Below are 25,473 nucleotides of genomic sequence, written 5' to 3'. Positions count from 1 at the left end.
TTGCAAGAGTCGAGGGGCACGACAGGGAAGCAGTGGTTGAGAAAGGAGTGAGACAGGGTTGTAGCCTACCCCGGTGTCATTCAATCTGTATATTAAGCAAGCAGTAAAGGAAACAAAAGAACAATTTCGAGTGGGAATTAATGTCCATAGAGAAGAAATAAAAACTGAAATTCGCCGATGACATTGCAATTCCATCAGAGACAGCAAAGGACCTGGAAGAGCAGTTGAACGGAATGGACAGTGTCTTGAGAGGAGGATATAAGATGAAGCAAAACGAGGATAACGGAATGCAGCAGAATTAAGCTGGGTGATGCTGAAGGAATTAGATTAGGAAATGAGACACTTGAAGTAGTAGATGAGTATTGCTAATTGGGGAGCAAAATAACTGATGATGGTCGAAGTAGAGAGGATATAAAATGTAGACTGGCAATGGCAAGGAAAGCGTTTCTGAAAAAGAGAAATTTGTAAACATCGAGTATAGATTTTAGTCTCAGGAAGTCGTTTCTGAAAGTATTTGTAATTAGTATATCTATGTTTGGAAGTGAAACATGGGCGATGAACAGTTTAGACAAGAAGAGAATAGAAGCTTTCGAAACGCGGTGTTACAGAAAAATCTAGACCATCAGATGGGTAAATCACGTAACTAAGGAGGAGGTACTGAATAGAATTGGGGAGAAGAGGAATTTGTGGCATAACCTGAGAAGAAGAAGGGATCGGCTAGTGGGACACGTCCTGAGGCATCAAGGGATCATCAATTTAGTATTGGAGGGAGGCGTGGAGGGTAAGAATCATAGAGGGAGACCAAGATGAATACGTTAAGCAGATTCAGAAAGATGTAGATTGTCGTAGTTACTCGGAGATGAAGAAGCTTGCACAGGATAGAGTAGCATGGACAGCTGCATCAAACCAGTCTCTGGACTGAAAACAACAACATAGAACAAGGCATCCAGAAGTATTTACGAAGTCTCTCTTCCCACGGTCCATGCGCGAATGAAACGAGAAGAAACCCTAAGCCATGGTTCTGTTGTAAGTACTCTCCACTGTGCACTTCAGTGATACGCGGAGGGTACACGTAAGTATTTCACTTCGAAAAATATGTACATGGTTGACTTCCTTTCACATCTCAGAGACCCTTTTGCGACGTATCCACGAAACGTGATATCTGTAATTGCATATCCTCTCAGACATTCGTAGAGGTAGACAAAAACCCAAAATACGGGCACCTGACGGTTCATAAGATATTACAAGAGTTGGGTCGCATACTGCGAACAGGTTGCCAGCCCGTTCTACACAGTGCCACGCAGCTGGCCGCCACCAGCTGCAGTGGTAGGACTGCGAATTATGTCCTGCGCCGCAGTAAACAGCGACCCGTGACTCAGGACGAGCGTAGGTGGCGAATTCTCCGTACAGCGACAGTGGCCGCGCGAAGCCCTTGGCCAATCGGCGTTAACTAGTGGAAGCGCGCCGACCGCTACGTGACGTCACAGGACGGGACGGGGCAGCAGCGGCAACCAGCGGTCACGTAGCAACCAGCGGCCCGTCGCACTCTCCGGCTAGGCCGCGCCGAACGCTGGACGAAAAACTGCCGCGTAAACACTGCTGCTCTGCGCTCCCCTAACCCCCGACGTCTTAATCAAATGAAGGTCATTTGGACGGACAGACCTACAACGTGGCCGAACACAGACTGCAAGGTGAGAGTTATGTTTTGAGTTGGCAAAGCCAAAAGCGTGTTAATGACAGCCTGTTCTCTACATTCCGTCGTCATTTGATGCGCCCGCGTTTGAAGTACGTGTTTTCCTCTCTGGTCTGATATCTTTAAATATTTCACATGTTTGAAGGCTCTAAAGAAGAACATTTTCGCTGCATAATTTCATATTCGCGGTATTTTAATACGCATATTTTCATAGTCGCCCTAGTTATTCGTAGTGCTGAGTGTTGTTTATCGTGTCGTTGGTGAAAGCTGAACCATTCCGTCATATTATTGAACTACTTCGGCAGGTTGCTTGCTATATAAACAGAGAGCGGAGTCGTTCTAAATGAGCACGTCATCTTTTTAAGATAGTGGGAATGAAACTGTAGACCAACTGCCTATTGTCCTCTGCCTCGGGTTCTTCGACCGACGTTCGTCTGATGATTTTTCTGACGTTTCTCCAGTGGCTGGCATTGTCAAACCTTCCCCCTCCATTGCTGGTGGAGTGAAGCTATGACAATTTCAGCCTCTCGTGCCGGCGAAACGTCAGAAAAATCATCAGACGAACGTCGGCCGAAGAACCAGAGACATAAGCTAATAGACAGTCTGCCAACATGTGGCCACGAAAGCCTTAACCATTTTGTGTAACCTGTAGACTCATAACTTTTCCATATTTATTGGGACAAAGTGCGTATGAACCGCCGCTTTAACGTGCCTCTGGTCCAAACAGAACGCCAGTCACTGTCTTAGTTAGCTTCGCTACACCCCAAACAAACACCGCAATGGCTAACTGTTGTGAGCAGTCCCGCGTTTATGTACAGATATCAAGCGGACAGGACATAATTACTACGGTCGGTAACTCTGCTATAGCTGCCTCTGTAGAGTTACCTTCCTGTCGATGGACTACTAGTTACGCGAGCAGCAGAGCAGAAAATAATTCTGCACACCCAGCTTACATCAGCATCCCAAACTACCATTAGGTCCCTATCACTCCTTCCATTTCAGAGAAAGAATCAATAATCTGCTCCATAAACCTTGAATCACAGTGTGTTTAATAATCTGATGGCACTATTGCAATACAAAGTGATATTGATCGGCGACTCCATAGAGTGCTGTGTGCACAACGACCATATACGTGAAATTAGAAGGAAGGTCAGCGTTGGCCGTAATATTGATGATTCATTGACAGCAAAATCGATTTTCAACCACATAGTGATCATCTTCAGTGCTGTAGTGTACAAATTAAACTCATAGGCACTGGTGTCAAGTTATCAGTAACCAAAGCTATGAAACGATCGTTTCATAGCTTTGGTTACTGATAACATGTCACAAATGATTTCAGCTTTCTGGTCAAATCTTTCGCCCCATAGAATATTGCGCTGCCACATCTTCCGCAATGACAAACATTTTCAGTACGGCAAGTTCTTGACGTATCATTTACTAACAGTTACGTCATTGGTGAAGGGCATCGTGCCAAGCTAAACATTGCTATTAAAATCTTGACAGGCAGAGATTTGTTTATTTTTTATGTTCGATGTATGGCGCAAAACACTCAGATTCATCTATTAGACAAAGCAGCTTACTGAATTTACCTCTAATGAATAGTGAGTCAGTTACAGACACTCTACACTGCAGATCACTTTGTAGCCGCATTACTTATTTCTTGTCCATATCCACTGACTTTGTCAACACTCTGCCGGACTGTCGCCTTCCAACTTAATCCAAGGCTTGGACCATGGTATAGTTTCTTACCGCAACCAAACGGGATGAGTTGATAGGTCAATATCACTCTGGAACCCAAAATAATGTATATCAACGGATGAAAGCACTCCCTGATAACACCAAACTGCCGAAATGGGTTGCAAAAATGAATATTGGTAACAGAACTTGACTAAAACAGGAAACTGTGGTATTTATAAAATCAGTAAAGCTCTCATGATCATCCAGTGCCACGTAACACAGGAAAGTTGCTGTCTTACACTGTTTTGGATACACAACGTGAACGGTAGTGACAAGTGTAGTCACGTACAGCAATCATCCTCCGTTGTTGGCGTAGCGGTTTTCGAGCAGCGGCGACCCTGCCACACACATACGTGTGCGAGGCGCGGCCTGGTGTGGAGTGCAGTGGTATGCCGAGCCCGAAGGCAGCCTCTGGAATGCGCGCAGCCTAGCCTAGTCTATCCTGCACCCTGGGTGTACTCACATCAGCGGCTCGAGGATTCTGCGTCGCACGTGCCCCCGTGCAGTTGTCGACCCCCAGACGGTGCTGTCTGTAAACGCACAGCAAGCACTGTACACGGAAACAGCTCGCTACTGCCGACCGGACGTACAAGCGGAGCACAAGCACGCACGCACACGCAGGCAAGGCCACTCGCGACACCGACAGGCTCGGTGCGATCGCCACGCAACGACTGAGCGCTGCTCTGGAGCCGGCGGAGACTGCGCCCGCTTCGGCTGCACTCGGCTGAGGTCGGCTGCGCTCGGCGCGGCGGGCGTTGGCAGCGCACTCTGTCGAGGCGCGCCGTGCAGCCAATGACAGCGGTCGGCGGTCACTGACAGGGAACTCCAGAGCGCAATCCGCCGTCACAGGAGACGGGCGCCGGGACGAAACATTAGCCAGCTTCCGACTGCAAGTATCGACTGAGTTCCAGTGCACCATAATAATTATTTACTTACATCGCATGTCGGCTATCAAGGCCACGACAAGCTTACAACCATTATGTCAGTATGAAACTTCCTGGCAGATTAAAACTGTGTGCCCGACCGAGACTCTAACTCGGGACCTTTGCCTTTCGCGGGCAAGTGCTCTACCAACTGAGCTACCGAAGCACGACTCACGTCCGGTACTCACAGCATTACTTCTGCCAGTACCTCGTCTCCTACCTTCCAAACTTTACAGAAGCTCTCCTGCGAACCTTGCAGAACTAGCACTCCTGAAAGAAAGGATATTGCGGAGACATGGCTTAGCCACAGCCTGGGGGATGTTTCCAGGATGAGATTTTCACTCTGCAGCGGAGTGTGCGCTGATATGAAACTTCCTGGCAGATTAAAACTGTGTGCCCGACCGAGACTCGAACTCGGGACCTTTGCCTTTCGCGGGCAAGTGCTCTACCAACTGAGCTACCGAAGCACGACTCACGTCCGGTACTCACAGCATTACTTCTGCCAGTACCTCGTCTCCTGCCTTCCAAACTTTACAGAAGCTCTCCTGCGAACCTTGCAGAACTAGCACTCCTGAAAGAAAGGATATTGCGGAGACACGGCTTAGCCACAGCCTGGGGGATGTTTCATATCAGCGCACACTCCGCTGCAGAGTGAAAATCTCATTCTGGATTATGTCAGTAGTTCTCATTCAGATGTTTTTCATCAGTTCGCTGTCACGAGCACAACATTTATCGGACCATTTCGCACAACTCATCCTTTCCTTATGTTGGAAAGTCGCAAACATCATTATAGTAGCTCCGAAGATGTTTCGGTCTCTAGCGTCTTATGTCCCACAAGTCGTTATTTGCGACAGTCCGCTGGTGCCGCTCTTCAAATGGTTCAAATGGCTCCGAGCACTATGGGACTTAACATCTGAGGTCATCAGTCCCCTAGACTTAGAGCTACTTAAACCTAACTAACCTAAGGACATCACACAAATGCATGCCCGAGGCAGGATTCGAACCTGCGACTGTATCAGCCGCGTGGTTCCAGACTGAAGCGCCTAGAACCGCTCGGCTACAGCGGCCGGCCTGCGCTCTTCGCAGAGATCAATTACTTACTCATGGCACCAACTGCGCCTGTGCGGCTCGCTCGAATAGTTCCATAAAATAACGCTCGCCAGATTAATGTGAATCTTCGATTCCACTGAAGGAGCAACTGCGCACATTAGTCGGAACAGAAATGCTCTAGATCAAAGAGCATCGGTTCGACTCACTTGCACGGTTGGACGGCAGTATTGTGACCGTGCTTCGATTCCAGGGTTGCATAATGTATGGGGCTAGCAACACACAATCTCTTATTTGTAACTCTCACCTCAAAGAATTTACGAGCGTAAGAATCCTGGTAAAAGTATCGTATAGTGCTAATACATTTCAGTTCACAAGTTACACTACTGGAAAAAGTGCAACACTCTCAGAAACACGATAATTTTAGGACAAGTGATACGATAGGTAGTTCATCACTGCAGGAGTATACGATGAATTCAGACGAAATGAAACACACATGTCACAACAGAGGTTGCTCACACAGTTACATCAGTACACAATGTCCCCTCCCCCAGCCTCTCACACCCTCCCACCCTCTGGCGGAAACGCAGGAGAGTGTTCTGGCATGCAAACGAACATAAAGGTGGAGAATGGCTAGAAGACTTCTTAAATAACATAACCCAGTATGCTGGCCTCGACGGTGAGCATTCATCAGAGACAAAGGTATTGTTAGGAGCGCCCCAGATAAGTGTGACAGGGCTGCTGTTATTTTCTTTGTGGATAAATGATGTGGCAGACAGGATAACCAGCAGTCTGCGGTTGTTTGTAGATGATGCTATGTTGTACGGAAACGTGTGGTCGTTGAATGACTGTAGGTGGGTTCAAGATAACTTAGGCAAAATTTCTAGTTGACGTGATGAATGACAGCCCGCTCTAAATGTAGTAAAACGTAAGTTAATGCAAGTAAGTAGGAAAAACAAAGCCACAGTGTTCGAGCACAGCATTAGTAGCGTGCTGCTTGACATAGTCAAATCAGTTAACTATCAAAGCGTAACACTGGAAAGCAACATAAAATGGAATGAGCATGCAAAGATTGGAGTAGGGAAGGCGAATTTATTGGGAGAATTTTAGGGAAGTGTGGTTTATCTGTAAAGACTGCATATACACTGAAGAGCCAAAGAAACTGGTACACTCGCCTAATATCGTGTAGGGCCCCCGCGAGCAGGCAGAAGTGCCTCAATACGACGTGGTAAGGCTTCGGCCAATGTCTGAAGTAGTGATGATGATGATGATGATGATGTTTGGTTTGTGGGGTGCTCAACTGCGCGGTCATCAGCACCCATACAAAGTCCCAATTTTTTTACGCAGTCACTAATGGTGATGATAATGATGAAATGATGAGGACAACACCCAGTCCCCTTCTGAAATATTGCTGGAGGGAATTGACACCATGAATCCTGTAGGGCTGTCCATAAATCCGTAAAAGTACGAGGGGGTGGAGATCTCTTCTGAACAGCAAGTTGCAAGGTACCCCAGATGTGCTCAATAATGTTCGTGTCTTGGGAGTTCGGTGGCCAGCGGAAGTGTTTAAACTCAGAAGAGTGTTCCTGGAGCCACTCTGTAGCAATTCTGGACGTGTGGGGTGTCGCATTGTCCTGTTAGAATTGATCGAGTCTGTGGGAATGCACAGTGACACGAATGGATGCAGTTGACCAGACAGGATGGTTACGTACATGTCATCTGTGAGAGACTTATCTAGACGTATCAGGGGTCCCATATCACTTCAACTGCACGCGCCCCACACCATTACAGAACCTCCACCAGCTTGAACAGTCCCCTACTGGCATTCTGTGTCCATGGATTCATGAGGTTGTCTCTTTCCCCATATATGTCCAACCTCTCTATACAATTTGAAACTAGATTCGTCCGACCTGATAACATGTTTCCAGTCATCAATAGTCCAATGTCGGTGTTGACGGGCCCAGGCGAGGCGTAAAGCTCTGTGTCGTGCAGCCATCGAGGGTACCCGAGTGGGCCTTCGATCCCGAAAGCCCATACCGATGATGTTTCGTTAAATGGTTCGCACGCTGACACTTGTTGATGGCCCAGCATTGAAATCCGAATAGTTATAAATCACTTTCACTTAGTTGATTTCCCGGCCGATGCACCATATGTGGGGCGGCGAGTAATTTGTAAAAATAATGAATCTAATATAATTGCTGTATAAATACTTGCATGTTAAATCGGTTTCTGGCTTTTAGAATGTTGTTAATGCTGTCTTTCGCCGTTCTCAACACTGGCTCTCTATTTACTTTTTAGCACCCAGAAAGTGATTTAACAAAACGTGGAGCCAGTAATTAGAGATCCTAGTGCCCACTTCATTTGAGAATACCATTATAGCTGCCGCTTATAGCTCTAAGGAATTAGGAGATTGTCCGGGATTTCTAATCAAAAACGGTTTTCCAAAATAGCTGAGTATATTCTGAAATTCACTGATAAAAAACACAAGTATCCCTACAACCTAACTAACAGAGCAGTTCAGAGTCTAATGCGCTGATGCAACTATAAATGTCCGAATTAAATGTTAAAAAGAATGCTCGCCATAATTTGATGAAAATATTTCATCAAACGCCACGCTAAATATTTGGGTGAATGTCCGTCCCCCGACGGCACGTGAAAATACGACAATACGCAAACTGAAGCTAGATAATGAAAATCATCCCAGAATTAACCCTTCACTTGAAATGTTTTCATGGTTTCGCGTATCTCTAGTAACTTAATACGGCACCCGAGGCTGTTTGTAGCAGTGATACCGATGCTACGCGACTCCCGACACAGATGGCGTGTCATTCAGCGTCTGGAGAGAACTGGGGCCTTCCTTCCTCGCGCAGCGTTCTTATATATAAAGCCGCGGTGCGGACGGCTAAGGGAACGCCTGATCAAATCGGCTCTCTCGAATAGCCGCTGGGCTAGTAACGCACCACTTCAAGTTACATAATAATTTATAGCTTCTTTTGCTGATGGCCGATGAAGCTCTTAATTTAAACGTGCATTCAGCACGCAGGTAAGTATTGATAATAAAATTTTGACGTGGCTAAGTTAAATATTTTGGGCGAGAGAATTAATTAAATTACACTGCACGCAGTAGATGAGCTCTGAACTGGCCCTTTTGAGATCCGCTATCGCTATAATTTTATAGGTATTCAAAAGAAACTTTTCACATCTTCATAGTCATAGCGGACCTCCAACCTATTTAAATCTAAACATCCTAGCCTTATTTGTTAGCCTACTTAATCTATCTTGCTTCCTTCAGTTTTGAGATGAAAACCAGAAAATCATGAATTTCCACTAAAATCTTAATTTGTGAAATCCAAAGTACTGTTTTTATTAAATCATTATGAAAGATGAATCTAAATATAAATTTTGAAGTCTCTAGCTCTTTTCTGTTGCGCCAATGATTTTTTCAGAAAACGTTCAAATTTCGAAAATGGCTGAAGTTATCGAACTAATATTTAACACATATTAATTTAGTATTACTTCTGACATGCCAGAAAAGTTTAGGTCTTTTTCTTGATTTTTAAGGTATTGCGCAACATTTATGACGTCAGAGCTAGTTACAGCAGACTGGCTGGCACACAATGGAAACTGATGTGAATTTACTACAGCGTGAGTAGGCTGCTTCCCTACATCACCCTCTACTTAAATTTTTTTTGTTTATGAATGTTAATTAATTACAAAAAGGGAAGCAAGAGTACAGCTTAACTTCCTATGAAAAACCAAAATTTAAATATAAACACGTAGAAACATTAAAGAAAACTGATTACCTACATTAATTATTTTAATTGTGGGCATGTTCACTGCCTTTTAAACAATGTCATTACTCAAAATTTTAAGCAAAGTCAATGAAATATTTTGGCATACATATTGCCTTAGACAAACAAACACATGCAAATTGAAAAATTATGAAAATCTTAGATCCATTAAATACATTAAATACATTTTTACATACACAAATTCAAAGAAAATAACATGATACATAAACAGATGATTATCTCTTAGCAGTCTTTTCTAAACCTGAAAGAAAAGTTCACAAATAATTTTTTACACACGTGGTTGTACCCGCTTTGGCTGGCGTTCTACACTTCCATTCACAAGGGTAGAGGAGGGGAAGTTGCTATGTTGTGCGTCCTTCACGTAGGGGAAGTTGCTATGGGGTGCGTCCTTCACGTTCTCTCTAAATTACATGGGGGAAAGGGGAGGGGTCACTGTGAGTTGTGTCCAAGTCACTCCACGCTTTCACGCAGCTACCAGGCTGCCTTTATCTGGTTTGTCCTGTAGAACAAACAAAAAGAGTGCCTCAGACTCTGTTCACTTAACATCTAAGGGTGGGTCACAATGAAATGGGGATATATACATTTTATCCTTCAGTATGTTGCTGGAACAAAGTTAACAGAACCTTTTTCAGTATTACTCTCGCGGTTACTTAACTGTCATAAAATCGTTAAACAAATGGCTCAAAACGCCTTTAGTCATGTATTAGAGAAAATTTATGCTCCTAAGGCATACAATCATAAATCATATTTAATCTGAATTTATTATTTCTGGGCCGGAACACTGAACCCATGCTCGGTATATTCCTGATACATTTGTATTTTAAGCACTTAACTGACTCATCTTTGATTACCTTATTCTTAGAGATAGTATGAGTATGATTAGTGGTTGTTTTCTCAGCTTCTTTGTACATGTGAGTAACCTTTGGTAATAGTACAGATGTGAGTGTTCAAAACACACTACGTTTAGTTGACTACAAAATCCACTTATTGGTCCTCTGCTGTTGTCAGTTCCACATCTGCAATTAGGTACTTACTTACTTTGAAGTGTATTTATGCTGAGCTAAAATTAACGTTTCACGCCTGTCAGTATGTTATTTATTTATTTTGCTAGTGTATGTACTTATTTAACACTCACTCTATTAATATTTAAAGCATAGGATAGCACATTTATATCATATTCATAGTGTACTGCAGCTGATTAGTTTGCTCACGTGGCAATCCATTTCCACTCGATCGGACGCTGAAACCTCAGGTAGTCTCTCTCAGACCTACCACTAAAGTGCATCAAGTAATTATGGACGAGCGTAATGCTAAATTCCTTAAACCTATAGGACACCATGAGCTACTCTGTCTCATCTAACGTAAGGGTACCTATGGTCGCATTCACGCCTCCAATTCATAACCTCAATACGTGTAGGTGTATCCTGTCACACACTACACTAAAATAACGGCCAGCTCTAACCTTATAAATACTTCAGGGACGTGTCCTTCACGTCTCAACCACAAACACTGCTCAATTCTATTACACTGCCTTTCCTTGCTACATCAGGTGAGTTTAACCTTACAACTTATCTGCATATTTTTCCTAACACTAAGCAATCTCTTTTACTATTTCTTAGTTAGCTCTAATGCATACACTAGGTTTCACTACCACTTCAGATCCTGCTTGTACATGAATTCATATATCTTTTTAAATTACTGTTGGTGGACCATTTCCAATAAAACAACACTTTGTACTTACTATATTACCAGGGTACTATACATAATTGTTACTCAAATACATATGTATCTTCATTACGTCATACTTCTCTATTGTTTGTCACTATTAGGTTTGTCACATTAGGTATTTTTTTGTCACTAATCGGTAGTTAGAATGGTTACATAACTCATGGCTTGATAGCCATGACAGAAAATTTTCATCTCTGGAAAGAAGAGGTCGAAATTTTTGTGGATAGGAAAGATGAAGAATGAGTGAGACCTGAAAGGGAAAGAAGATCTCACACAGCTGGGACTGCACAGCTGCCACACTGTGTAGAGGTTACAGAACAACCTCCTCCCTACAGTATTCCTTAGCTTAATGCTGGCTTGATAGTCATAACGGAAAATTTTAGTATTTGGAAAGAAAAGGTCGAAATTTTTGAGGACAGGAAAGAGGAAGAATGAGTGAGACCTGAAAGGGAAAGAAGATCTAACACAGCTGGGACTGCACAGCTGCCACACTGTGTAGAGGTTACAGAACAACCTCCTCCCTACAGCGTTCATTCACTACCTATGAATTTCTTTAGGTCGATCACGTTCCTGAGACCTAATAGCTTCTTACTTTTAGGGTACTCTAGCCTATATGCATTGGCATGTGGTTTTCCTATGATCCTGAAAGGTCCTTGGTATACGAACATGAATTTTTTTGTTTCTGCATTTACTTTCTTTGATTTTTCTTTGGTTTTGACAAGGACTAATTGACCTATTTCAAAGCTTGTAGGTACAGCTTTTGCGTCATGACGCTTCTTCCTTTCCAACGCTCTTTTTCTCATATTTGCCCTAGCCTTTAGTTTCTTCTCGTCTGTGGATATTTGCGTTAGAATAGGGAATTCTACCATATCTGCAATCACATTGTGCGGTTCTTGGCCAAACATCAATTCGCAAGGTGCAAAACCACTTGCATCATGTCTTACGTTGTTAATTACATTCTCAAAATACTTAATGTGCTCTGCCCAACTTGAGTGTTTCCGAGCACAATAAGTTCTGCAAAGCCTATTCAATTCCCTCATAATACGTTCACTCATATTTCCTTGGGGGAAATACGCAGATATTTTCAGATGTTTCACGCCGGCCTTATCTAGACATTCCTTAAATCTATCAGAAGTAAATTGAGGTCCATTGTCTGACAGCAAATTCTTCGGAACGCCAACGTTCACGAAGAAATCTTTTTCCAACTTTTCAACCAATGTTTTTGCATTTGCTCTTTTAATTGGGTATAGCTTAACATATTTACTGAATCCATCCACAATAACAAAAACATGGGTGCAACCACCTCTCGAAACAGGAAGAGGGCCAAACAAATCACAAGCCAGTAATTCTAGGGTTTCAGTTGGCTCTACTGAATGCATATCCCCTTGTATTCTGGTGTTGGCAGCACGGACTTTCTGGCACACTACACACGATGCTAGACGCTTGGCCACACGGCGGTACATGTTGTCAAACACAACCTTCTCTTGTAATTTTGCAATGCACTTCTTTGCACCGTAGTGCCCATACCTCAGGTGTACATAGTCGATTAGTAAGTCTAAATGTTGTGAGGGAAAGCACAGCTTCCACTCAGAAACACCTACCTTTTTCCTCCTAAACAGAATACCTTTATGCAAACAATAGTATTGCGAAACCTTAGGATAGTTCGCATTTCCTAAATAGCTCTTCACTAATTTCAGTTGGTCATCTGCATTCTGTTCACGTCTCAAGATCTTAATCACTCTCTTTAATGCACTTTCTTCATTTACTTCGTGCAATGCAAACATTCGAACTTCATTTAGGTCTGTTGCTGTAATTCCCGCGTCATCACAGAGCTCCGCACTTCTAGATAACCCATCAGCTACCAGATTGTCTTTCCCTTGAATATATCTAATCTCAAGGTCAAACTGCTGGAGATACAAAGACCATCTTACCAAACGAGAATTCCTCAACTTACAGGTCTTTAAAAAGGTCAACGCCTTATGGTCACTGTAAACAATTATCTTGTGACCTAATAGATACTGCTCAAACTTCTGTACCCCAAATACAATTGCCAACGCTTCTAGTTCTGAGATGCCATAATTTCTCTCTGCTGCCTGTAAAGATCGACTTGCGAAAGCTATAGTCTTGTTCACTTCTTGTTCGTTCTCTATTTCTACTTGGAATATCTCCACAGCTATACCATAGCCACTAGCATCAACAGACATACAGAATGGTTTTTCAAAGTCAGGATGATGCAAAATGGGACTATTAATTAAAGATTGTTTAAGCACCTCAATCGCCTGTTGACATTCTGCTGTCCAAACCCAAGGGGTATTCTTTTTAAGCAGGAGGTGAAGACAGGGAGCATTAAAAGCCTGATCACTAACAAAACGCCTATAGAAGCCGAAAAGACCGAACATTGATCTCAACTGCTTCTTGTTTCTGGGAGCCTCAAATTTTTCAATGACTGCTAGCTTCCCTGGGTCAGGCAGAATACCTTTTACACTTATCCTATATCCCAAGAAACCTATTTCCTCTTTAACGCACTCGGTCTTTTCAATCTTTAGTTTCATGCCACCTCTCTCAATAGCCTCTAACACTTCCTCTAATAAAGCTATGTGTTCTTCCCAGGTAGGAGTTGCTATTAACAGATCATCTACGTAGACTGTTATTTTATTACTTAAAGATGGTCCTAAAACATGGCACATCACACGTACGAAGGCACAAACAGAGATATTAAGTCCGAAAGGTAACAAACTCCTTCGTACAAGAAAGCTGTGTACTTCCTTGAACTTTCCGCCAGTGGCAAATTCCAATATCCACACGTGATGTCGCCCCCATGAACCATGGACCTTGCCGTTGGTGGGGAGGCTTGCGTGCCTCAGCGATACAGATAGCCGCACCGTAGGTACATCCACAACGGAGGGGTATCTGTTGAGAGGCCAGACAAACGTATGGTTCCTGAAGAGGGGCAGCAGCCTTTTCAGTAGTTGCAAGGGCAACAGTCTGGATGATTGACTGATCTGGCCTTGTAACAATAACCAAAACGGCTTTGCTGTGCAGGTACTGCGAACGGCTGAAAGCAAGGGGAAACTACGGCCGTAATTTTTCCCGAGGGCATGCAGCTTTACTGTATGATTAAATGATGATGGCGTCCTCTTGGGTAAAATATTCCGGAGGTAAAATAGTCTCCCATTCGGATCTCGGGGCGGGGACTACTCAAGAGGATGTCGTTATCAGGAGAAAGAAAACTGGCGTTCTACGGATCGGAGCGTGGAATGTCAGATCCCTTAATCGGGCAGGTAGGTTAGAAAATTTAAAAAGGGAAATGGATAGGTTAAAGTTAGATATAGTGGGAATTAGTGAAGTTCGGTGGCAGGAGGAACAAGACTTCTGGTCAGGTGACTACAGGGTTATAAACACAAAGTCCAATAGGGGTAATGCAGGAGTAGGTTTAATAATGAATAGGAAAATAGGAATGCGGGTAAGCTACTACAAACAGCATAGTGAACGCATTATTGTGGCCAAGATAGATACGAAGCCCACACCTACTACAGTAGTACAAGTTTATATGCCAACTAGCTCTGCAGATGACGAAGAAATTGAAGAAATGTATGATGAAATAAAAGAAATTATTCAGATAGTGAAGGGAGACGAAAATTTAATAGTCATGGGTGACTGGAATTCGAGTGTAGGAAAAGGGAGAGAAGGAAACGTAGTAGGTGAATATGGATTGGGGCTAAGAAATGAAAGAGGAAGCCGCCTGATAGAATTTTGCACAGAGCACAACTTAATCATAGCTAACACTTGGTTTAAGAATCATGATAGAAGGTTGTATACATGGAAGAACCCTGGAGATACTAAAAGGTATCAGATAGATTATATAATGGTAAGACAGAGATTTAGGAACCAGGTTTTAAATTGTAAGAAGTTTCCAGGGGCAGATGTGGACTCTGACCACAATCTATTGGTTATGACCTGTAGATTAAAACTGAAGAAACTGCAAAAAGGTGGGAATTTAAGGAGATGGGACCTGGATAAACTGAAAGAACCAGAGGTTGTACAGAGTTTCAGGGAGAGCATAAGGGAACAATTGATAGGAATGGGGGAAAGAAATACAGTAGAAGAAGAATGGGTAGCTCTGAGGGATGAAGTAGTGAAGGCAGCAGATGATCAAGTAGGTAAAAAGAAGAGGGTTAGTAGAAATCCTTGGGTAACAGAAGAAATATTGAATTTAATTGATGAAAGGAGAAAATATAAAAATGCAGTAAATGAAGCAGGCAAAAAGGAATACAAACGTCTCAAAAATGAGATCGACAGGAAGTGCAAAATGGCTAAGCAGGGATGGATAGAGGACAAATGTAAGGATGTAGTGGCTTATCTCACTAGGGGTAAGATAGATACTGCCTACAGGAAAATTAAAGAGATCTTTGGAGATAAGAGAACCACATGTATGAACATCAAGAGCTCAGATGGAAACCCAGTTCTAAGCAAAGAAGGGAAAGCAGAAAGGTGGAAGGAGTATATAGAGGGTCTATACAAGGGCGATGCACTTGAGGACAATATTATGGAAATGTAAGAGGATGTAGATGAAGATGAAATGGGAGATACGATACTGCGTGAAGAGTTTGACAGAGCACTGAAAGACCCGAGTCGAAACAAGGCCCCGGGAGTAGACAACATTCCATTGGAACTACTGACGGCCTTGGGAGAGCCAGTCCTGACAAAACTCTACCATCTGGTGAGAAAGATGTATGAAACAGGCGAAATACCCTCAGATTTCAAGAAGAATATAATAATTCCCATCCCAAAGAAAGCAGGTGTTGACAGATGTGAAAATTACCGAACAATCAGTTTAATAAGCCACAGCTGCAAAGTACTAACACGAATTCTTTACAGACGAATGGAAAAACTAGTAGAAGCCGACCTCGGGGAAGATCAGTTTGGATTCCGTAGAAATACTGGAACACGTGAGGCAATACTGACCTTACGACTTATCTTAGAAGAAAGATTAAGGAAAGGCAAACCTACGTTTCTAGCATTCGTAGACTTAGAGAAAGCTTTTGACAATGTTGACTGGAATACTCTCTTTCAAATTCTAAAGGTGGCAGGGGTAAAATACAGGGAGCGAAAGGCTATTTACAACTTGTACAGAAACCAGATGGCAGTTATAAGAGTCGAGGGACATGAAAGGGAAGCAGTGGTTGGGAAGGGAGTGAGACAGGGTTGTAGCCTCTCCCCGATGTTATTCAATCTCTATATTGAGCAAGCAGTAAAGGAAACAAAAGAAAAATTTGGAGTAGGTATTAAAATCCATGGAGAAGAAATAAAAACTTTGAGGTTCGCCGATGACATTGTAATTCTGTCAGAGACAGCAAAGGACTTGGAAGAGCAGTTGAACGGAATGGATGGTGTCTTGAAGGGAGGATATAAGATGAACGTCAACAAAAGCAAAACGAGGATAATGGAATGTAGTCGAATTAAGTCGGGTGATGCTGAGGGTATTAGATTAGGAAATGAGACACTTAAAGTAGTAAAGGAGTTTTGCTATTTGGGGAGCAAAATAACTGATGATGGACGAAGTAGAGAGGATATAAAATGTAGACTGGCAATGGCAAGGAAAGCGTTTCTGAAGAAGAGAAATTTGTTAACATCGAGTATAGATTTAAGTGTCAGGAAGTTATTTCTGAAAGTATTTGTATGGAGTGTAGCCATGTATGGAAGTGAAACATGGACGGTAAATAGTTTGGACAAGAAGAGAATAGAAGCTTTTGAAATGTGGTGCTACAGAAGAATGCTGAAGATTAGATGGGTAGATCACATATCTAATGAGGAAGTATTGAATAGGATTGGGGAGAACAGAAGTTTGTGGCGCAACTTGACCAGAAGAAGGGATCGGTTGGTAGGACATGTTCTGAGGCATCAAGGGATCACCAATTTAGTATTGGAGGGCAGCGTGGAGGGTAAAAATCATAGGGGGAGACCAAGAGATGAATACACTAAGCAGATTCAGAAGGATGTAGGTTGCAGTAGGTACTGGGAGATGAAGAAGCTTGCACAGGATAGAGTAGCATGGAGAGCTGCATCAAACCAGTCTCAGGACTGAAGACCACAACAACAACAACACGTGATGTCCATAGAAGTTAAAAATTTTACTCCCCGGAATTTTTGCAATAACTCGTCCATGTTCTGCGGTCTATCACTTTCCCTAACCACTGTTTCATTCAACCAACGAGCGTCCAAGACCACTCTGACACTCCCGTCTCTTTTTGGTACAACAACAAGAGGATTATTGTACTCACTGACCGCTTTTTCAATCACACCCCACTCTAGCATTCTCTGTATTTCCTTTCGAACTGCCTCCTTCCTAGCTACATGTATTTGGTATGGCTTCCTGAAAAACACTTGGCCGGGTTTCACCTTTAATTGACATTCATAACCTTTGACTATGCCAGGTCGATCTGAAAATACCTTATGATGCCTTTTTAGAACCTGTCTCAGTTCTTCCTTTTGATTGTCTGAAATCTTATCGATTTCCTGCAATTTAGCTTCTATTTTGTCTAAAATAATTGCTTCTTCTTCTTCTTCTTCTTCTGTGTTTAGCTTACTTGTACTAAGATTAACACCTTCGTCCCAATACCTCCTATTTTTCAGAACTCGTATAGGCAGCTCCCAAGTTTCATCATCAGTTACTACATGTTTATCACTAAAAGGTACTATAATTACTCCATTTATTGGCAAGACCATTTTTAACTGGCTTCTTTCAAAGTCAACAACACTCTGATATTTTGACAAGAAATCTATGCCAATTAAAACCTCAATACTGAGATTGTTTACAATTAAACATGGATGATCAATTAAATTACCATTAATGTTAAAGGGTAGTAAAGCTTCTTGCTTTACCGTTTTTGAAACCTTGCCAGTAGCACCAATTATTCTTAGTCCTGATACCCTCATTACTGTAAGCTTGTCTTTACCAGGTAATGCATCAAAGAAGGACTGAGATATTGCACTCACCTCACTTCCACTGTCTAAGAGACAACGTATATTGATGCCCGACATATTCACTATAATTATAGGGTGGCTTATTCTAGGTTGTACAGGTGGTTCCTCAAATTCATCTAATAGTTTCTTTTGGATTTGTCTCCAACTAAAGTGATCAACATCTGTCTTCATTACATTTAGGTCACAGTGTGTAGGGGTTTCCTGAATTACATTTTCAGCTGCCTTTTCCAGTCGGTCTATTAATTTTAAATCGAAACACCGCACGACTTCATTACATTTAGTTTGCTGAACATAACCCAAATTACTGTAGTCTGAGCGATTCTGCGTCTCCAGACCGGGCATAACACTAGTTACAGCTAAACCACTTTTACCATTATCGTCGGTTTCCTTCTCAAGTGACAACTGGTCACAGCTACTAGGTTCATCGACCCTCAACAGCCTACCCTCTACATTCTCACTTATCTTCTGTCCTAAATCTACTAGTACATTATCAACATCCTGCACAGGCACTTTAGATAAGAGCACATCATCCTCATCGTAAATATAAGCATGAATTTCTTCTGCTTCTTCACCTGTCAATTCAGTATTTTGTAGCTCGTCCCTATCGTTACACTGCTGCGCCTTCTCTTTCTCTTCCCACTTAGAAAGCGTCTCTAACACGGTATCTATCAAATACTGTGAGTGATCTAATATTTCTGTTGTATCCTTAGATGCTACCGACACTTCATCTGTTCAGTTTGAGTATTCTGATTTGTCTTACCAATTCCCGTAACTACTGGCTTAGGAAAAGTAACCGCCTGGCGAGCGCCAGTGTCCTCATAGACGGGAACTAGTTTCCCTGCCTCGGCCTACTACTGTTCCCTTTATTTTCATTTTAGTTAACTGGCATAGCATTACTTTCCGTACTGTTGTTTACATGCATATTTCTGTTTGGAACAAAATTATTATCCCTTGGACGCCATTGTTGGTTCTGATAATTATTTCCCCAACTCCTACCTCTCTTAGGATGGCGAACACCTACTGTTCTGATGTTTACATTGCCATTTTGCTCGTTCCTAAAATTACTACTATTGTTATTAGCATTTCTGTTATTACGTGCTAGCTCCTCATTGGCAGCAACACGTTCTACACGTTCCAGATATTCAATGAAACGATCCAGATTGTCTCTAGGGGCAGATATAATTCTAGTTTGCCAATACCATGGCAGTTTGGCTTCAAGACCTAGTATAATCATTTCTGGTTTTAGCTTTTCCGCCAAATGTGACAAACGTGAAATCCAGGACCTAGCAAACTCTTTAATTGATTCCTTGCCTGCATTGAAGCGTTTTCCACTCCAAAATTCTTTCAACACTTCATTTTGCTTATTGCTAGACCAATACTCATTAATAAAAGCTGTTTTAAATTCCGCTAATGTTTTACACTTTAACATAACATCAGCTGACCAACGCATGGCGTCACCTGCTAAATGGCTTCTAACAAATGAGATTTTCTCTCGCTCAGACCAAGTTGGTGGAATCACATCTTCAAAATCGTTCCAGAAATCTAGCGGATGGATATTTTTATCTGGATCGAACGGCAAGAACTGCCGACACCCGATAAAAGCGGCGTTTGCAGCTACAACTTGTTGTATACTACCATTACCAGAAGTTACTGAAGCTACTTTACTTTCAATGTTAGCAATGTTAGTACTGATATTTTCTACTTTCATTTCAACATTATCTACTCTTTGCACAATATGAGTAGTATCAGTTTTGATTGCATTTACTTCTGCTTGACATATGTTTACTTTTATACTAACATCTTTAAATCTATCTGAGCACAGTTCAGATTCCGCCTCGATCTTTTCTGTTAACTTGTGCTCCAGCTTCGCATCTTCCATTTGGAAGTCTTTGCGAACCTCAGCAACTTCGGATTTAACTGTTTTATACATTTCAGAAAACTGTTGAGCAACCTTTTTCTTAATATCCTCATGATTGTAATCAATTTTATAATTCAAACTGTCCAGATCCTCTTTCAACTTATTGCAACCAGCCTTGAAGGTATCGTCCATTACCTCCAATCGTTTATTAAAATTAGTTTGACTGGCCACAATCCTGTTATTTACCTCAATTATATTAGATTTTAATTCAGCATTATTGGATTCTAATTTATTGTCCATTGCCTCAAACCGTTTATTAAAATTTGTTTGACTGGCCACCATTTCAGACTTTAATTCAGCATTACTGCTTTTGACCTGTTCACTTATTTCAGACTTTAATTCAGCTGTCATTTGTGCATTACTGGCAGCTATTGCTTGTAATATAACATTTAGATCAACAGCCCCAGCATCTTTGGGTTGCTCACTGGCTGGCTTTTTATCACACTCAGGTGACAAAAAACTAGCTCCAATACCAGAATCATCAAAATTAAATGAAACTTCTGATTGATTAGTCACATCTAACTTCTCCTTCTTAAACTCTACCATCTCTGATGACTGTTTCATTTTTAATTCATCAGAGAAACTATCATCCAATAAATTTACCATTTCTACTTTCCGCTTTACTACAGGGGTCTCTATTATTGAATCATTGCCCCTTCGCACACTACTGTCAGGAGACAATACGTCATATTTCACTTTAACATTGCTACTTTCATGCATATTTACACTCGAACCGTTGTCTGGATTTACAGTTCCCTCAACAGACATAGGTTCTGATATAAGTTTAACCTCAGTTTCTTTTGGCGGTTCCATCGCCGACAGTCTTTTAGTGCAGGTTAGTAAAATTTTTAACAGCTTTTCACTTAACTTAGTTCCTTCTGCACGACGTATGGCGTTGCCGGCGCGGCGTACCAGGATTCCTGATGCGACGTGGCACGTTGAACTGCAGACGGCTCTCCGACGGCTGTTGTGTGTTTGCGTGGCCCGCAATTGCAGGCGCTGCGCCGGCTGCTCCAGCGGACGACTGCGGTGCGGCGAGACTGGCTTCTCGCGATGCCGGCAGCACCGCTAGACTCAGTGCCAGCTCTGTCAATCCAGACGCGTTGTTAATCCAACTGCGTCGTCCACATGCACACGTAACACATTCACTGTTCTATACTCAGTTGCGTGTCACATTTCACTCGCGAATCCGAATAATTATAAATCACTTTCACTTAGTTGATTTCCCGGCCGATGCACCATATGTGGGGTGGCGAGTAATTTGTAAAAATAATGAATCTAATATAATTGCTGTATAAATGCTTGCATGTTAAATCAGTTTCTGGCTTTTAGAATGTTGTTAATGCTGTCTTTCGCCGTTCTCAACACTGGCTCTCTATTTACTTTTTAGCACCCAGAAATTGATTTAACAAAACGTGGAGCCAGTAATTAGAGATCCTAGTGCCCACTTCATTTGAGAATACCATTATAGCTGCAGCTTATAGCTCTAAGGAATTAGGAGATTGTCCGGGATTTCTAATCAAAAACGGTTTTCCAAAATAGCTGAGTATATTCTGAAATTCACTGATAAAAAACACAAGTATCCCTACAACCTAACTAACAGAGCAGTTCAGAGTCTAATGCGCTGATGCAACTATAAATGTCCGAATTAAATGTTAAAAAGAATGCTCGCCATAATTTGATGAAAATATTTCATCAAACGCCACGCTAAATATTTGGGTGAATGTCCGTCCCCCGACGGCACGTGAAAATACGACAATACGCAAACTGAAGCTAGATAATGAAAATCATCCCAGAATTAACCCTTCACTTGAAATGTTTTCATGGTTTCGCGTATCTCTAGTAACTTAATACGGCACCCGAGGCTGTTTGTAGCAGTGATACCGATGCTACGCGACTCCCGACACAGATGGCGTGTCATTCAGCGTCTGGAGAGAACTGGGGCCTTCCTTCCTCGCGCAGCGTTCTTATATATAAAGCCGCGGTGCGGACGGCTAAGGGAACGCCTGATCAAATCGGCTCTCTCGAATAGCCGCTGGGCTAGTAACGCACCACTTCAAGTTACATAATAATTTATAGCTTCTTTTGCTGATGGCCGATGAAGCTCTTAATTTAAACGTGCATTCAGCACGCGGGTAAGTATTGATAATAAAATTTTGATGTGGCTAAGTTAAATATTTTGGGCGAGAGAATTAATTAAATTACACTGCACGCAGTAGATGAGCTCTGAACTGGCCCTTTTGAGATCCGCTATCGCTATAATTTTATAGGTATTCAAAAGAAACTTTTCACATCTTCATAGTCATAGCGGACCTCCAACCTATTTAAATCTAAACATCCTAGCCTTATTTGTTAGCCTACTTAATCTATCTTGCTTCCTTCAGTTTTGAGATGAAAACCAGAAAATCATGAATTTCCACTAAAATCTTAATTTGTGAAATCCAAAGTACTGTTTTTATTAAATCATTATGAAAGATGAATCTAAATATAAATTTTGAAGTCTCTAGCTCTTTTCTGTTGCGCCAATGATTTTTTCAGAAAACGTCCAAATTTCGAAAATGGCTGAAGTTATCGAACTGATATTTAACACATATTAATTTAGTATTACTTCTGACATGCCAGAAAAGTTTTAGGTCATTTGCTTGATTTTTAAGGTATTGCGCAACATTTATGACGTCAGAGCTAGTTACAGCAGACTGGCTGGCACACAATGGAAACTGATGTGAATTTACTACAGCGTGAGTAGGCTGCTTCCCTACAGTACGGGAAAATCCACACTTCATCGCTACGTCGGAGATGCTGTGTCCCATCACTGGCGCGCCGACTGTAACACCACTTTCAAACCCGCTTAAATCTTGATACCCTGCCATTGTAGCAGCAGTAACCGATCTAACAACTGCGCCAGACATTTGTTGTCTTATATAGGCGCTGCCGACTACGGTGTGCTATATACTCTCTATGTCATATATGTAGAGAATTGTGAAGGTGGTTCGATGAACACTCTGCCAGGCACTTAAATGTGATTTGCAGAGTATCCATCTAGATGTAGATGTAGAATTTACAACAATCTCTTTTTCGCATAGCTGTTGCCACTCGCAACCACTATATCTTTGAGTGTCAGTATTACTGACGTAGTTTTTCACATGTAAAATATTTTTAAGCTGTCCATATCACATGTAAGAATAAACAATTGTGCATTACATTTCAATACATCTCCGAAGTAAACATAGGCCACTACTAGCTTTTAACAAAATTACAAATTATTTCCACCCCGTTGACACTTTCACCACTTCCGCACATGTGTCGTGAGACAGAGTATGCAATGAATTGCTGTATCAAATTCTCTCGACGTGATAATACGAGGGGCCCACACGTAGAATGAATGTTACAATCAGTGTTCACCTCTAAACTCAGCACAGTTACTGCGTGCACAGCCAGAACAGTGGGCGCTGTGTGGTCACCGACGACTGTGACAGATGGATCACCCCTCAGTGTACACATGTTATACCCTGGTGGCACTGAACACAGCCCTTCAGGTACCGGTATCTGATGAATGCGAGAGAAACCAGATGAACGATTGCGCCACGCATTTGCTACGCAACGGGAGTTTGTCTGGGAACTGCAGTGTGGTTTGCCGCGGCGTCAGCGACCTCCGTGGCGCACAGGCCCCGTCAACCAAGTCGGAGCCGTGTGCGGACATTTGCCACGCCGGACATCTGCCACGATTTTACCTGATCCGAAGGGTTGGGTCCCTTGTCTTCTCCTCCTCGTCATCATCATCATCATCGCTTACTGAGCCTTTCCGCTGATTTACTTAACATAGAACCAGAATCTCTTTGGATTTTCCACCACATTTATAAAGAGAGTTTCTATTATATGCGTCTCGCGTTGAAATCCGCCCCAAATTTCGAGCCTCAGTAAAACTTCGCCAATCTTGGAGATTTTGCGTTCGTTTAAATTATACTTGCCTTTTTCGGTGCTCCTGCAGCAGCTTTCTGTCGTGTTTTGTGTACCATGGGGGATCAGTTCCGTCTCTTATTAATTTATTTGGTATGAATCTCTTGAGCGCTGTTGATACTATTTCTTTGAACTTAAGCCACATATGGTCTTCACTTACATAATTTGGAAGGATTGGAGACTGTCTCTTAGAAAGACGTCAACCGAATTTTTAGTTGCTTTTATAAATAGATACATTTCGCGTTTAGTTTTGGTGAACTTCTTCGTTACGAAATTGAGCCTCGCTACGACTTTGTGTTCATTAATCCCTGTATCCGTCGTGATCCTCAGGATTCAAATGGCTCTGAGCACTAAGGGACTTAACTGCCGTGGTCATCAGTCCCCTAGAACTTATAACTACTTAAACCTAACTAACCTAACTACATCACACACATCCATGCCCGAGGTAGGATTCGAACCTGCTACCGTAGCGGGCGCGCGGTTCCAGACTGTAGCGCCTAGAACCGCTCGGCCACTCCGGCCGGCGATCCTCAGGATTATTTGTGGCTAAGAGGTCAAGTGTGTTTTGTTTTTTGGGCATGCAGTTGTAGTAATTAAAGTAGGCACAAATGCAGTGATCAAAAAGAAATGATTAGCTACATTCGCACTCTCTTTACATCGTTCCTTCCTTGTTGCTCCCATGCCGATGGACTGTTTCTATCGCAGTCAGTAAGCGTGAAAGGAATGTACCGTACAGACAGAGGGATCTATATTTATACTTGGCAGAAGTAATTACATACTGACATAATCGTCGGTATTCCTTTCGTTTCCCAAAGGTTATAAATACTTCGATTTCGGAAAAGAAGCTCTGTATTTGGCCAAGATGTCAAAGAAGCAGGTCCCTTACGTACTGGTTGTATCGAGTAAGATGTGGAGACGGCGGTTTGAAAGCGGACAGAAGTAGTACGAGGAAGGGCGTCCCTTACTTGAGGGATCGCTACTCAAGCTACCTGGCGAAGGGGCAAGTGTGGCAAATGTCCGGCGTGGCAAATGTCCGGCATTCAGCGGAGCCGCGTCCTCCATGGAGACGGTCGCGCGACCCGCCTGCGAGTCGGCTCTTGTTCGGCCCTCAAAAACGCTGGCCGCTCTTCGGCGGTTGGCTGGCCGCCTCCACGTTGCCAGCCGTCGTGGGAAGGCTCCTCCCACAGAGCCGGCCTCCGTTAAGATTCTCTGTAACGGCGATTTTGCGCTACCACGCTTGTGTCTTCTTCACGGGCCTGTCCTCACTTCCTCTCCCATGACGCGTCCATTGTACGGCACCCCCACAGACGAGCGATCATGAGCCACGAGTCGGCGGACGGCGCCACGCCCCTCCTCTGGCACCCCCTCCCCCGCTCACGTCACCTCCTCCGTATCACACGGCCACTTTAGTAACAACGAATCAAAATACGAGGGTGAGTCAAATGAAAACCTTAAATTTGTAATAACAAATCGATATTTCGCGCCGTTATTCTGTAAGTTGGTAAGCGTGCTACAAACAGCGTGCAGAATGGCCTGTAGGTGGCAGCACAGTGCAGATGCACACATGCCGTCGCAGTATCAGTATAAAGATGGCCGCCCCACTTGCGCCTTCCACCGGGGAAGAACAGCGTTCTGTTATTCGGTTTTGCGTGGTGAAGGTGTGAAACCTATTGA

At 42.7% G+C, this 25,473-nt stretch overlaps 1 long non-coding RNA gene across 1 annotated transcript in view; it reads right to left on the bottom strand.

Moving 5' to 3' along the window:
• LOC126475001 (uncharacterized) overlaps positions 1-4,086 on the bottom strand; it is a 388,440-nt gene extending 384,354 nt beyond the window's left edge. Inside the window, exon 1 of the long non-coding RNA XR_007586635.1 lies at positions 3,894-4,086. This is a non-coding gene — a long non-coding RNA (uncharacterized LOC126475001). The remainder of the gene's footprint in view (positions 1-3,893) is intronic.
• Between the last annotated feature and the right edge of the window lie 21,387 nt (positions 4,087-25,473).

This window comes from Schistocerca serialis, chromosome 4 (assembly GCF_023864345.2).
Source record: "Schistocerca serialis cubense isolate TAMUIC-IGC-003099 chromosome 4, iqSchSeri2.2, whole genome shotgun sequence".
NCBI lineage: Eukaryota > Metazoa > Arthropoda > Insecta > Orthoptera > Acrididae > Schistocerca > Schistocerca serialis.
Note: the sequence above shows the minus strand (reverse complement) of the source record. Positions and strands in the feature narration are given on the sequence as shown.